The following is a 14,129-nucleotide window of genomic DNA, read 5'->3' as shown; positions in this document are numbered from 1 at the left end:
ATTTGTTTATGTGTGACGTGTTGAGAAAGGTTTGAACACTTGTTGAATCATTATTCATGTGATATTATATTTTTGTTGCTGTGAATTGTGCAATGTTATGAAAATGGTCATCTCTTCATTATTTGTGAACATGTCATTTTTATTATTCTTAGACATAGTTGTGACAAGTGTTATGTCCATTGATAAAAAAAATGAGAACTTAAAGAGGACCTACCATTTCGACATCCTGCCTTGCTCTAGGCTTAGAAACTCATCTCTCCTCCTATCCCTCAAAGTACGGGGTATATACTTCTCCATAAATAAACTAGAGAATGATGCCCAAGTCATACGTGGTGCCTCTATTGGTTGACACTCCACATGTGACCGCCACCACATTTTGGCGTTCCCTTGAAATTGATAGGTCACAAACTCGACTCCAAATTGTTCTACTATACCCATCTTGTGTAGTAACTCATGACAGTCAACAAGAAAATCGTAGGCAACCTCAGATTCAGCACCCTTGAAGACTGGAGGTTTCAATTTCAAGAACTTACTGAAAAGTTCATGCTGATCACTTGTCATTATAGGCCCTGTAGTCAACCGAGGAAACGTGCCTATTTCCAATGAGGCATCCATGCGGGGAGCCACAGCAGCTACATGTTGTACTCCCGGAACCTGAGGTGCTGGTGCAAAAAACACTTGAGGTGTCTGGCCCTGATCAGATAACCCGCTAAGATAAGCAAGAACCTGATTAATCATCTCTGGGGTAGGTTGGGGTTGTAATTCCTCATTCTGTGCCTGTTCATTCTCCCCTTCCTCCCCCTCTCTTACTACTTCCTCAGTCGGTGGAGGAGTCACCGCCCTAGTACTAGATGGGTCAGGCGTTTGTCCTCTTCTTCTAGAGGACGTCCTCCAGCGACCTCTACCACGGCCTCTTGTCACTGCCCCTCTTCGAGCTACAGCCCCAATGGCTGGCTCAGATGCATCTTGTCATGCCGGTGTTGGTGTTGGCGCAGTTGTTGCTCTAGTTCTAGCCATCTGCGAAATAGAGTGAAGATGGTCAGATACCTATTTGTATCACCTAGATACCAATTGGATCCAAGTAATAGCACGAAAGAAAGAAAGAATGGAATTTTTCTAAAGCCTTATAGCCTCTCAAAGAAAAGTAAAGGCGTCCCCCTACCGTTCCTCAAGACTATACTAGACTCTTTCTTGTGTGATTAGACCAACGAACGTAATGCTCTGATACCAAGTTTGTCACAGCCCAAAACGAGTCGTGAGTGGCACCCACATTTACCCTCCTATGTGAGCGAACCAACCAATCCAAACCCCAACATTTAACCATAAGGAACAAAATATAATGCAGAAGACTTTAAACTCAATAACGAAATCAATTAATAACTTCTAAACTCAAAACTTATCATTCCCCAAAATCTGGAAGTCATCATCACAAGAACATCTATCCTCAACTTACTAAATCTAAGAGTATCTAAGAAGCTAAAATAATTAAAAAGCTAGTCCATGCCAGAACTTCAAGGCATCAAGACGTGAAGAAGAAGATTCAATCCAAGCTAGGAACAATAGCTCATCCTGAAATCTGACGTGATGAAGACTGGCTAGAGTTGCGGTTGAGTTGAAGACGACGGTACGTTTGCTGCACTCCAAAATGAACAAAAAGAAAACATACAAGTAGGGGTCAGTACAAAACACGAGTACTGAGTAGATATCATCGGCCAACTCAAAATAGAAAGCAATATATATCAGATGATATCATAACATTAACTACAATACTTAACAGGTGACAACAACAAGTACCATGACCATTGAACACAACCCAAGCACATCTATGAGGACTCAAGCCTCCACGCCATACTCATTTGGGAAACAGGTTCATTAAATTGAGTACATTAACATAATTCAAGATTCATTCTTTTTACTATCCTGGTGTCGGAACGTGACACTCCGATCCCCTAATACTACGTATCGGTTCGTGACACCCGATCCCCCTAATTCTACGTGTCGGTTCGTGACACCCGATCCCCCTAATACTACGTGTAGGTCCGTGACACCCGATCCATTAATACTACGTGTCGGTCCGTGACACCCGATCCATTAATACGACGTGTCGGTCCGTGAAACCCGATCCCCTTACCTCATTCCTTTAGTTCATCAGGCCTTCTTTTATACCAAGGGATCATCATTAACAAAGAGGTTTCGACGTTTAGGATTCAATAGCCTCATCATGCTTATTTTATCACAATTATATAATCACATCATGCAAGCACACAATTAAGCATATAGAAGGGTTTACAATACTACCCAATACATATCATTCGCTATTAAGAGTTTACTATGAAATAGTATAAACCATAACCTACCTCCACCGAAGAATTCGTGATCAAGAATCTACTTTTGAATGCTTAGCTTTCCTCTTCGTTCTCTCCTCTTGATCGATCGTTTCTCCCTCTCTCTGTTCTTTCTATTTTTCTTATTAAAACTCTTTTTCTTTTACCCTAATTAGCATATAATTAAGTATAAAAGATGACAAAAGTAGCCCACTAATTAATTCAAGGTTATCTCGTTTAAGCCTCAAGTAATTGAATTATTAATATTACCCACTAACTTTATAGTTATAAGCAGGAATAGTCCAAAACGCCCCTTAAAACATTTAACGGAAATCCGACCCAGGCAGGGTTACGCAGGCTGTGACGGCCCGTCGTGCCTGCGATGGTCCGTCCTGCTGCTTACGTCACAAAGTTCAGAGACTAAATTTCACTAAGGGTCTGTGACGGCCCGTCATGCCTGTGACGGCCCCTCATGCCTGTGACGGTCCGTCCATCCATTTCGTCGCGAAGTTCAGAGAGTCGATCTCAGTACCCAAATTTCAGAATTCTAAGTGTTTTGGAACGAGACACCCTCGACGGTCCGTCGTGCTTGTGACGGTCCGTCGTGGGATCCGTCGACTCAGACAATTATTACCAGAAATACTCCACTTCTCAAAACGACTAAACAGGTCGTTACATTAAGTGATCTTACCCGTAGAGCATAATGTCAAGTATTATCTTTAAAAATGTGTGGAAAAATAAAAATGTTGGATATTGACATGATTAGAGAAAAAAAATACTTAGAAAGACAATTTTACACTGATTGTCAAATAGTTTTCCACTTATACAAGTGGATATTAGTGGTTATCACTTCATTTAGTTACATCTTCTTGAAAATAAAACTAAATATTGTAGATATTGGATTAAAGCATTTTTACTATCTAATTCATTGTAATTAACTCCATGATTTATATGTATTAACTTTGAAAAACGTTATTTTTAAATTTAAATTAAATATAATTATATAATAACGTAGTAAATTGACAGATTGATATACCAAAAATTTTATTTTCTTTCTGAAAACAATTTATATTTAAAAATCCAAACTATACAATTTTATCACCTATTTTGGATCATTCTTTAAATAAATTTTTTTTGTTCGGTTTCTTAGTCTTGTATGACAATACTTTTTTAACAATAAATTTAAATTTAAAATGCACTTTTATTAATCATATTTTAACAATGGTATGAAAATATATAAAAATGAAGGAATTATATGTTAGAACATGTGGGATATCTTGAAATTAATAACTTATTTTTAAATTTTCATGAGTTTTTGTTGAATATTTATGATGGTGATTAGCAAAATAAGTTTCTCAACACTTCTTCACATATATTGAATATTCGAATAGTACATATTAATTTGATATTCATAACAAAACAAATAAATTATTTATGACCATAAATGGAAAAAGTAAAAAAGAAAATAATAAAGGCAATCCTTAGATCAATAAAATAGATGACAACTTTTAATTATTGTCTTTCGGTTATGACTTAGACAATCACATTTAAGAGAATATAAGGAAAGACAATATTTGCAATGTTGGAAGGCTACCATATACAATTATGTAGTATCCTCAGAATTATTTCAACATAAGAAAAAATTACAAACTCAAAAATAATATATTTCGAATTAGAAAAAATAACAAACTCTAAAAATAATATATTTTTAAAAGGTAATATATAAGTTGAGACAAAGCTTTCACTAATGCATCAAGAAGTTTCGTTAAAATTGTCAACAACATAATATTATCAATACATTTTATTAAATAATATATATATATATATATATATATATATATATATATATATATATATATATGTGTGTGTGTGTGTGTGTGTGTGTGTTCCTATACCATGATCACTTTGTCAATGTCAAATTCATTATCGAGATAAAATTGTAAAATAATTACTTGTTGAATGCCTCCAAATGATCATCACAATATCATACAAAAAATAACTAAATTTCAAACTAATTTAGCGAATTTAGAATGTTAAAAATATAAAACAATTAAATTCTTTTTAACGATATTGCAAAATTGATATGGTTACCCATGTTCTTTTTACCTGCAAAGAAGAATAAAAAGTCATCCAAAATGTCCAAATAATTACCATGACAAAAGTGCCATGGTATATTTCAATAAATTTCGACATATTCTACTTGCTAATTTGAATAAAAAGTTAAACTGTGAATTTTTAATTGTGCAAACATTGTACAATTAAATGGATATAATAATTTATTATTATTTTGTTACGATCCAAAAATCACGAGTCATGATGACACCTATGTTTCCAACCGATAGGTAAGCCAACCCAACAAGTATCACCAATTCAACTTAAACGTGAAAAGATAAGTATCAAATTAATATCTTAAGTATTCAAAATAAATGCGGAATATAAAAAAAATTACCCCAAGATTTAGTGTCATAAGTACAAAAGTTTCTGCAATAGGATACAATTCCAAACTAATATAAAAATCTAAACATAAGAAATATCCTATCAAAATAACAAAATAACCTAATAAATTGAGGTAGATTGAAGGTGTGAGCCGTAGAATATCCCAAGCAGCACACCTCAACTCCAAGATAATTCAAACTCATATCCAATCTCGAAGAACGTGCCCAAATTGAAAGTCAATCTGCACCACAAAAGAGTGCAGCAAGTGTAGTATGAATACGAAACCGCGTGTACCCAGTATATCTCATTGACCGACAACGAAGAAGCAGTGACGAGAGTTTATATACAAAAAATATATTTTTTTCATTTATAGAAGTCTATATTACACTTACCAGTCAAGTTTCATCAAATAGAGATAATCAAACATCAAGTAACTTTCAACCACAAAATAAAACACATAATCATCAATAATGAAGGATGTCATGAGATGCAATGCAATATGACACCTTGAAATGATATGCCTCAGAATACCCAGTAATCTCTCAACCATATATACATGATACTCCTCGAAAATACATCGAGAGTTCATGATCCCTGGGGGACTCGCGAGGTCCATATACCAACACGGACGATCTCCATGTGTCTGTGCAGATGATCTCAACGCACTATCATAATATCAAACAATTTTCGCACGGACGATCTCCACGTGGCCAAATTACAATCTTAACATCTCACTATCCCAGCACGGACGATCTCCACGTGCCCAACTTATACTCTGTCTCATGTCTATGCATGTGCACAATATTATTTCGATATAAGGGGATGATGATGCATCTCAATCAATCAATATCAACATAATACACAACCACCTTAATTATCACAACTATACGGTGAAATAAATAAACCACAATCACACAAGAATTTCAAGTCAATAATATATCAGTTAATGCCTATATGCTTTGGCAATTCACAGATTACAATCCGCATTCGATAGTAGTTAACTTTCCATTTTATAACAGCGGTACTCGTATCAATGCCCGTCACACATTGATATGAGACCCCCCCCCCCATCTTTCGCCCTTACCCCTTTGTCTATTTTCATTTTATATCTTTAATTAGGAAAACATCCTTCAACAAGTCAAAAAGTCTTAACATACCTTGAATGCTGAATACGTGCCAAGAATCTTCAAGATTTTTGCCATTCCTTTTAGTAAGATTCAAATCGTTTCAATCTATCAATTATGCAATACTTGTAAGTAAACAAATTCGTACATACCCGTATTTTACTATATGTTTTTCCTAGAGCCATATCTATATCCATGTTCGTAAATCTTGGTGTCACTAATATGCCAAGTCTCATATTTTTAAACTTCAAAACTAAGGTTAAGTGTTAAGTTCCAAAATATAATAAATGTATTTATATCCAAATACATTTAATATTTAATAACCTATCGCAATATATTAAAACTAGATCAATATAACTTGAAGTAGTGAACCACTGGTTACCACCAGTGGCGACCCCAGAACAAAACAACTCCCTTTCCCACTAATACCATCAAAGTGACCTCAATTATTTTCCTTAAATTCATTAATCACAACCATTATAATTTTAATAATAATAAGGTAACAACAAGTTCCACCTACCACGAAAGGACAAACAAAATTATCTGCTTCTACTCTTTTTTTTTAATTTACTACCATATGTAATCCTTCCAAGTGACTAGATACTTACATCTACCAATTTATAAACCCCCTATTCATTGTCTTTATTATTGAAATTCTAAGTTATCAATTTAAGTGATAAAGTGCCCCTCCCAAATCAACAAAAAGAAAAGTGATATACCTCTTTCAACTACTCTCTCAAAACTTCATATCTAACCCATGATCTAATAATAATAATAATAATACGGTGAAGATACATTCATCATTAATCATATAAAGATCAAGAAAATTTTCAACTGCTCTTACCTGCATATTCTCGTTTGGCCCTCGCGTTTCGCATTCACGTTGTGGTAGTTTCTAACCCTTATTCTCTTCTTCTCTAATAATAATAATAATAATAATTAATTATTAAAAGTGACTAATCCCACTAACTTAATTTAATTACATGGGTCAAGTATTAAATGGATTAAATGAATTATGGATTTGGTCCACTAACTATTAACTTTATTAATTATTTAGTCAAATTTTCATCAACTAGATACTATTAGTTATCGAATATTTCAAAGTTTCCATTTAAATTTTACGAAAAAGTCAAAATAGTTTCAGTTCTCAAAATGACCTAGCGGGTCGTTACATCATCTACCACTAAAACAAACGTTCGTCCTCGAACGGTAAAAGAATAGGATGTCAATAGACACTCAAAAAGTTAGAGATATCTGGCCAATATGTTTGAATTGTACTCCTTAGTATCCTCATCATCCAGATGATACTTCTTCAATATCAAAAACATTACTATTACACTCAACAATAAATAAAATAAAACAATATAACTCAGGTTCAATTTTCCTTTCATTTTGAATCTCATCACACCCTTTATGAGTGAAACCTTTAACAAAACATGTTCTCCAATCATGAACTATAAATCACGAACTTTTTAATTTGTATAACTCTCACCTGTTTTTAAGCGATGAGAAACCTATCTTAAGGACTTGACCTTATATAAGAATTCTCTCAATCGATCAGTGTCCCACAACCTAATCAGCTCAATACATCATATTTACCTTATGGATATCAATATGTCCTACCATGCAATATCTCGAATGACGCTATCTCACTATTCAAATGATAATTGTTGTTCTATGTATACTCTACAAAAAATAAGAACTTGTCCCAATGAACACCAAAGTTGCTCACACACTCTTGAAACATGTCCTCTAAGACCTAAATAGTTTATCAACAGACCATCAAATTGAAGGTGAAAGCTTGTAATAAAATCCAACATAGTACCCAACTCCTTATGCATAGACATCCTGACATGAGATGTCAATTATGCACCTCAAATAAATTAAAAATGGGCATCTCATACAGGTAACTCTCTCCTGAATGTAGATCTAGGCTAACTTATCCAAACTACAAGTAATCTTAACTAATATAAAATATGTACACTAGGTCAATCGGTCCATTATAACCCATATAACGTCAAACTTGCACAAGATACGTGGCAACCCTACCAAAAATTTCATAACAATATATTTCCACTCCAACTCTAGTATAAAAGCATCATTTAATTCCTACTTTCATGCTTTTGGTGCTCATTTACTCGATAACAATTCAAACACGAGATACAAATTCAATTCCTTCATACGATAATATCGATAATATTGCTTCAAGATAAAATATACTCCAATTGCCTCTAGATGAACTAAAAATTTAAGCTATCGAACTCTTTTATGACTAATCTAGTCAGCTCACATATTGGAAGAACATCATAAAATCTATAATACTTAAAACTCATTCACCACCAAGAATTTCTTCCTTGACTTCTCCTTGTAACACCTTATCGTAAGTCGTACACAAATTTCCATCACCAAACTATCGAACATGAATAAGCATCTCACCTCATGTAACAAAGGTAGACTACCCATACTCACTGTATTTTGTCCTAAGTAATTTATTAGCACATTCGTTTTGTCCATACAATAAACATTAATCATTCCATAATCCTTGAGAAACTTCCATATCCATTGTATTAAATTTAGATTTCTCTTATTAAATATTATACAAAACACCTCGCAATACACATTATAAATAAATGCCTCTACAATTTTAATGCAAGCACCACCACCACCAAGTTTAAGCTATAACTAAGACAGTTCTTGTTTTGAACTTTCAACTATCTCGAAGCATAAGCTATAACTTACCTTTCTACATTAATACCCAACCAAAAGATAAATATAAAGAAAGACCATCCAAACACAGCTGTTGTTCGGGCCTAAAACAATATCTTACTAACCTCTGAATTCGATCTCCACCATTCAAATCAACCACCAACATGTCACAAACACGCAATCCAAATTTCAGCTCGATCTAACGGTTAATTAATCAGGAAATACAATCTGAAGTTTGCTGGTCGAAGAAAAAAATGCAGCAAAACAAACATTTTTCTTCTCTCTTCTCTCTTCACTTGTTAAAAGCTCTCTAAAAAAACTCTCTTATGTCCTAAAATCTTTCAAAAGAAATACTAGTGAGTAATTGAGTTACTCCCTCAAGACCATCCTCTATTTATAGAGTTGTATTTTTCCTTACAAGTCAAAACCAAATTGAAATAGAATTACAATTCCAATCCTTTTCCTAATAGAATTGGAAACCAAATAAAGAAAATAAATCCAATCCATTTTCAAGTAGGATTAGACCATGAGCCCCTTTGGGTTGAAACATGGGAAATAGCCCAACATTGAGCTTTAGAAAACTCACCTCACATACATCAAACCATTGATAAGCCGATTACTTCTAGGTTAATCTAGTTAATGCATGTGTAATGAATGCGAGCACCATCGATACTAACCAACTAGGCCTAAGAACTCCAAATATCATAGCTAAAATAGGCCAGTCCCAATTTCAAACTGCCTCAATTCTCTTGGGATCCCTCCTAATACATTTCTTGGTCACTACACATTTCAACAATGCCACCAAACTAATCGAAACTCACACTAAAAAAATAGATCAACAAAGCTTAATTTTCTTCAGAGTCTAGAGAACCATCCTCAAATAATGCTCGTGATTTTTCCTACTATGGGAGTATACCAATATATCCTAGCAGAAAATAATAACAAAGTAATCTCAATATGATAGAAACACCCAATAAAAGTGTACTTGATCCAACAAAATTTCTTACTCAACAAGTCTTGTTATCGTTCTCTTCAAATTCACCAAAGTATTCCAATAAGAAATAATAAAATAAGCCAAGTGTTTAACTATAAGTCAATACTAATTTTTATATCAAACTTACATGGAATGCCCTTAAAAAAAAACTCTTGCAGCATTGGAATGAGCTCTAAAGGAGATATATCATCACTAGTATCACAACTTAAGACGAATAGGTGAAGCAACCCTTGTTCCTCACATTGAAACTTTAGAGACAACGAAGCCTTTCTTAAATGGGTAATGAGAATATTGTCGCCCCTTAAACTTAGACATATTTGATGTTAGTGTCTTACACTTATAGTCATAAATTTCATGACAATGAAAATTCAATCCACATCCAAATGATGTTTAAGTCTTCCTTATATAAAATAACTATGGTTTTCACGTGTCATATACTATTAAGTCAATATAAGATCGATGTAATTGATCTACCACTAAAAACCATCTACAGGTGTAGGAATATGTATAGACATAAAAGAAAGGTCACAAAGCTTACCCGGATCAAAAATAAGGTACATACTTACATAAAATGAAGTAGATACACTTTCGAAATAAAATTATAGTCAATCGAGAGCATATCGAACAATACTTTGGACAACCCAAGTTACTCAAAAACAGTTATTTAATTATGGAGGTAATATATCCAATCATCACTGTATTGTTCTATGATCTGTGCATTGATTCATAACTACTTTGTACCCATCTCTACCAGTGTTCTCATATAGCTTCATACAAGTATCCTTTCCAACATCCTTTGAATAAAGAATTTTTTTTCTCCCCTCTCAATTTCAACAATATTACGGACCTTAATTCAATATATAAAAAGCTCCCCACAATATGAATTTATCATTATTTATCATTAATTATTTATGTAAATATCCTCGCTAGTCGATATCAGTATAGCCTTTTATAATCTCTTGATGTATTTAACTTAACTCACCTTGTGGATTCTATCAAATGAATATCAATATGGTCATCGTGCCATTCAACTTGAACTATTCAATTTATCTTCAATATACCTCCACTCTAAAGGCTAAAAAGGAAATCTGTCATACAAATCTTATAACAAATCTTAGTCTCTCAATATCATGAAAAGTGATCACATTTTATATCTCTACTCAACTTTTTCCCACAACCTTACCATAATGGCTAAACTCTTATTTGATCAATTGAATCTTCCTAATCTTATCATTATCTTCAACACATCAACATATACCATTTCATTACTAAATTATTCACATATCCTAAACAATGTTATAAAATTGTCCCTAGTAAATTCAAATGAAGTTCAAGTATCCTTGTCTAAATCACACCTTGAGAAAGTTGTTCTTACTATTTCAAACCTCGTCAATTTCATTATTAAAAATTCGAAATGCTCAATACTAAGTTATTTCTCTAACCACACAACTTATGTACTAAACCGCATAATATCATCCCCTACAACAGATGTCAAATTTGAAAATTTCTCCTCACCGTTGGTGAGAGAATGCAACAAGAAATTTTGACCTTAGACCAAACCATACACGCATGATTAGGAATGAAAGAAGAAAGTTTCCTAAAGTCCTGTAGCCTCTTGAAGATAAGTAATGGACGTCTCCGTACCGATTCACAAGACTCTACTAGACTCAACTCTTATACTCGTGAGATCGATGAACCTAGGGCTCTGATACCAATTTCTCACGACCCAAAAATCACGAGTCGTGATGGCACCTCTGTTTCCAACCGATAGGTAAGCCAACCCAACAAGTATCACCAATTCAACTTAAACGTGAAAAGATAAGTATAAAACTAACATCTAACATACTAAGTATTCAAAATAAATGTGGAATATAAAAAAAAAACTACCCCAAGATTTAGTGTCAAAAGTACAAGAGCTTCTGCAATAGGATACAATTCCAAACTAATATAAAAATCTAAACATAAGAAATATCCTATCAATATAACAAAATAACCTAATAAATAGAGGTGGATTGAAGGTGTGAGTCGCATAATATCCCAAGCAGCACACCACAACTCCAAGATAATTCAAACCCATATCCAATCTCGAAGAGCGTGCCCAAATTGAAAGTCAATCTGCACCACAAAAGAGTGCAGCAAGTGTAGCATGAGTACGAAACCACGTGTACCTAGTATCTCTCATTGACCGACAACGAAGAAGTAGTGACGGGAGTTTATATACACAAAATATATATTTTTTTATTTATAGAAATCTATATTACACTTACCAGTCAAGTTTCATCAAATAGAGATAGTCAAACATCATGTAACTTTCAACCACCAAATAAAACACATAATCATCAATAATGAAGGATGTCATGAGATGAAATGCAATATGATACCATGAAATGATATGACTCAGAATACCCAGTATTCTCTCAACCGTATATACATGATACTCCTTTGAAATACATCGAGAGTTCGTGACCCATGGGGGACTCGCGAGGTCCATATACCGACACAGATGATCTCCACGTGTCTGTGCGGACGATCTCAACGCACTATCATAATATCAAACAATTTCCGCATGGACGATCTCCACGTGCTCAAATTACAATCTTAACATCTCACTATCCCCAGCACGGATGATCTCCACGTGCCCAACTTATACTCCGTCTCATGTCTATGCATGTGCACAATATTATTTCAATATAAGGGGATGATGATGCTTCTCAATCAATCAATATCAACATAATACATAACCACCTTAATTATCACAACTATACGGTGAAATAAAGAAACCACAATAACACAACGATTTCAACTCAATAATATATCAGTTAATGCCTATATGCTTTGACAATTCACAAATTACAATCCGCATTATATAGCAGTCAACTTTCCGTTTTATAACAGCGGTACTCGTATCAATGCTCGTCACACCATTTATATGAGAGTCCCCATCTTTCGCCCTTACCCCTTTGTCTATTTTCATTTTTAATCTTTAATTAGGAAAACGTCCTTCAACAAGTCAAAAAGTCTTAACATACCTTGAACGCTAAAGACGTGCCACGAATCTTCAAGATTTTTGCCATTCCTTTTAGTACGCTTCAAATCGTTCCCAATCTATCAATTATGCAATATTTATAAGTAAACAAATTCGTACATACCCGTATTTTACTATTTGTTTTTCCTAGACCCAAATCTATACCCAAGTTCGTAAATCTTGGTGTCACTATAATGCCAAGTCTCATATTTCTAAACTTCAAAACTAAGGTAAAGTGTTAAGTTCCAAAATATAGTAAATGTAATGATATCAAAATACATCTAATATTTAATAACCTATCGCAATATATTAAAACTAGATCCATATAACTTGAAGTAGTGAACCATTGGTTACCACTAGTGGCGATTCCAGAACAACACAACTCCCTTTCCCAATAATACCATCAAAGTGACCCCAATTATTTCCCTTAAATTCATTAATCACAACCATTATAATTTTTATAATAATAAGGTAACAACAAGTTCCACCCACCACGAAAGGACAAACAAAATTATCTGCTACTACTCTTTTTTTTTAATTTACTACCATATATAATCCTTCCAAGTGAATAGATACTTCTACCAATTTATAAACTCCCTAGTCATTGTCTTTATTATTGAAATTCTTAGTTATCAATTTAAGTGATAAAGTGCCCCTCCCAAATAAACAAAAAGAAAACCGGCATACATCTGTTAACTACTCTCTCAAAACTTCATATCGAACCCATGATCTAATAATAATAATAATAATAATACGATGAAGATACATTCATCATTAATCATATAAAGATCAAAAAAAATTTTAACCGCTCTTACCTACATATTCTCGTTTGGCCCTCGCGTTTCGCATTCACGCTGTGGTAGTTTCTAACCCTTATTCTCTTCTTCTCTAATAATAATTATAATAATAATTAAGTATTAAAAGTGACTAATCCCACTAACTTAATTTAATTACATGGGTCAAGTATTAAATGGATTAAATGAATTATGGATTTGGCCCACTAACTATTAACTATATTAATTATTTAGTCAAATTTTTATCAACTAGATACTATTAGTAATCGAATATTTCGATGTTTCCATTTAAATTTTACGAAAAAAGTCAAAATAGTTCTAGTTCTCAAAACGACCTAGCGGGTCATTACATATTTATGTACAATTTTGTGTAACTATCATAGAATTAATTGGGTCAAATTTTAATTATTGAAATATGTTTATATTTAATTAATAAATTATTGATTATTTAAAAATAGTTAAATTTTAGTATTTTAAAATTTTTGGTGTTTACATGTATCGTTTTATTCTAATTAATTACATGTGTCTATATTTATATATTTAATTATTGATTATTTAAAATTTTAAAAATTTAAAGTGTTGACATGTGTCCGTTTATATATATATATATATATATATATAATAACCATTTTTAAAAATATAATCTATGTAATTCAAAAGATTTAAATATATTATTACAGATTAGTGAAGTGGTATAACTTTGTTGTGTAGTTTTATTTGATTGAA

General features: G+C 33.1%; 1 long non-coding RNA gene across 1 annotated transcript; it reads right to left on the bottom strand.

The window, feature by feature from the left end:
- Positions 1–11,436: 11,436 nt before the first annotated feature.
- LOC138348404 (uncharacterized) lies at positions 11,437–13,499 on the bottom strand. The gene is made up of 3 exons (XR_011221007.1): positions 13,425–13,499; positions 12,614–12,689; positions 11,437–11,699 (listed from the first exon to the last, which is right to left on the bottom strand). It is a non-coding gene; the product is annotated as an uncharacterized lncRNA (long non-coding RNA).
- Positions 13,500–14,129: the final 630 nt, after the last annotated feature.

This window comes from Solanum lycopersicum, chromosome 5 (genome assembly GCF_036512215.1).
Source record: "Solanum lycopersicum chromosome 5, SLM_r2.1".
NCBI classification, from domain to species: domain Eukaryota; kingdom Viridiplantae; phylum Streptophyta; class Magnoliopsida; order Solanales; family Solanaceae; genus Solanum; species Solanum lycopersicum.
This window is presented reverse-complemented; position numbering and strand designations above follow the sequence as displayed.